Source organism: Pipra filicauda, unplaced genomic scaffold (genome assembly GCF_003945595.2).
Source record: "Pipra filicauda isolate LSUMZ 115617 unplaced genomic scaffold, ASM394559v2 scaffold51_size4534324_pilon, whole genome shotgun sequence".
Classification (NCBI taxonomy): Eukaryota; Metazoa; Chordata; class Aves; order Passeriformes; family Pipridae; genus Pipra; species Pipra filicauda.
In genome coordinates, this window is record NW_024104665.1 from 3,359,651 (window position 1) to 3,362,150 (window position 2,500).

The window sequence follows — 2,500 nt, forward strand, 5'->3', positions numbered from 1 at the left end:
TAAACTTGCATGTACTTTGTTAATCTGTTTAAATGCTATTTTTGAGGTGTATTTGAAAATATATGAAAAATATACTTTGTGGGCTTATATAACTGCTTGTAAAGAAGTGAATGCATTGACATTTAACTAGTAAGGAAATAGTTGTCTAAAGATCTTTTAAAAGTGCACCTATTGAATACTTGGATTTTTCTGCTTTTTTTTATTTCACTGTTGATTTTTCTATCCATGATTGGAAAGTCCTCATTTGCTTCAGTGTTGAAGGCTTTTTTTCTGTATGTGTGGATGTATGGCTTTTTCCAGCAGGACTTTTCTTCCTGTAGATGTATAAGAAATTATGCATCAGACAAAAGCCTCATAAACTGACCATTTGTCCTTTGGACACAATAGCCTGCCCAGCCCCTCTGCTCCTCCTCTCCAATTATGTGTGATTAGTCTCAGTGTGTTGTGTCAAGAAGGGGGAGTGTGCTGAGTGCTTATTATCTGTTTAGGTACAAGAAGAGCACATTTAGGTTCTGACTATGAATGGAAAGTGAGCCTTTATCAGGACTAAAATCTAAATGCTACTATCCTAGAAATGGCTTTTAAAAAACCCCATCTTTTTTTGATAATATAACAGCCAAAGGATTTTATAGTGTAAGAAAACTATCTCCCTTGAATTAGTTTATATTGGGATATATTGTGGCCCACATTTTTGATAAACATTTAATGTGATTTGTCTTGTTCTTGGAAAGACAAAAATCCTATAAAGAAACAGGAGCAATATCTGATTTTCTTAACAGTTTAACAGACCATTTTAATGACTTCTCAGAAACAGTCTCTTAAACCGCGACACTTTTAAAATGTTGAAAAAAGAGAGAGGCAGAGGCCATGACTTGGAGAGGAAGGTACTAGATGCAAGCAAGTGTAGAGAATCATGCTGAAGTACATTAATTAAAAGAACTGCAATGCGGGAATAAGCATTCTTCCATATTTAACAAATTGGACAGTACATAAACCACAAGCTTGTGAAAGTCCCTTTCTCTTCGTTCTTCTTCTCAAACAGATTTCTTCACTACCGGTTTGCATGTCCTTGTATTCAGTACTTTTTATGCTCCATTAGAGCACCTAGATGGATCTCAGAAGGCATAGGTCAAGTCGCAGTTAGATCATACATTTCTTTCTCACAAAAACTTGAATTGCAATGCCAAGTGATGGGCTAACATCACAATAACAGCAATTTATTCCTCTTTTGATAAAAAGCAGCCTATTCTCGGTGTTAGATAAAGACCAGGGGCAATGCAAACCAACCATTTATCCTAGAACTGAGTACTATGTCCCTGCTATAGCTGGTATGAGTTTCATATTCAAACTCCTATTGGAAAATACTTGTCTAGTAAGAAATCAAAAGCATTTAGGAGTAATTTGAAATTGCTGTGAAGATGGCTTTAGTTTAATTAGTTTCATTTTGTTTGTCCCACACAGCAGTGTCTTTGTTTCTCTAAAAACATGTACAAGGACATCTTCATAATCAACAAAGCAGTGTGAAAAATAGCTCAATATTAAAATTTGTGAACCTTTTATTTTTGAGAGGGCTTGAATGTCTGCTGTACAGTAATCTAATAAAGATCGTTAGTTGCCAAAAATAGAAGCAGCATCATTGAAAATTGTGGTTTTAGCTCTAAGAAGAAAAGAGTTTTACTCAAATTAGTAGCTGATAATTGCTTTTTATTTCTTTAGTGTCTGTCTTTGAGTTGAAGGCTTTGCACAGGTGCTGCGATCCCTAAAGTGTGTAATTGATGGCTTGTTTACCAAAGATGCATTTAGGCTTCATCCTGCAAACTCAAGTTGGAGCTCCACAGGCAGTAAAGTTACTCATCTACATAAGTGCTTGCAGGTTTGGTCTGTGTGCACATTTTTAGAGGTATATGCGATCCCTAAAGTGTGTAATTGATGGCTTGTTTACCAAAGATGCATTTAGGCTTCATCCTGCAAACTCAAGTTGGAGCTCCACAGGCAGTAAAGTTACTCATCTACATAAGTGCTTGCAGGTTTGGTCTGTGTGCACATTTTTAGAGGTATATAAGCAAGTTCTTGATTTTTCTGTTTTAACATGGGTATTGAAAAGTCACAGATGTAGTATTTACATGAGGCACTAGAAGTGTTCTTTTTTTAGAGACATCTCTCAGAGTCCCTTGTGTCAGTAGGGATTTGAATTGTTTCTGAGCTCTTAAATTTTAATAAAAATACAGTGTTTATTAATACATCAAATATCTTTGCTAAGAAAATGTTCAGCAGTTTATCAAATCATGCTTATAAAATATATCAGAGCCTTTTATTTGGTGTTTTAACTAGTCTCTGATACTTGGTATATTTTTAATTATATAGTTTACAGTGTTCTATTACAGAATATTGAGCTTAATTACTTTGTGTTTGTTAAGAAGTTGAAGGTGAATGATGCTGTGCAAGAGCTATGCTGGCTTCGCCGAGAATGGAAATGTTAGGCTGATGCAAGTTTTCCTTC

The 2,500-nt window shown here is 35.2% G+C and overlaps 1 protein-coding gene across 1 annotated transcript in view; it reads left to right on the forward strand.

The window, feature by feature from the left end:
* The window catches only part of CAMKMT (calmodulin-lysine N-methyltransferase), a 217,873-nt gene extending 215,626 nt beyond the window's left edge, over nucleotides 1-2,247 (forward strand). The window contains exons 11-12 of the mRNA XM_027723390.2: nucleotides 1-1,900; nucleotides 2,055-2,247. The exon at nucleotides 1-1,900 is cut by the window's left edge and continues 363 nt beyond it. The gene's annotated coding sequence lies outside the window, so the exon portion shown is untranslated. The remainder of the gene's footprint in view (nucleotides 1,901-2,054) is intronic.
* Nucleotides 2,248-2,500: the final 253 nt, after the last annotated feature.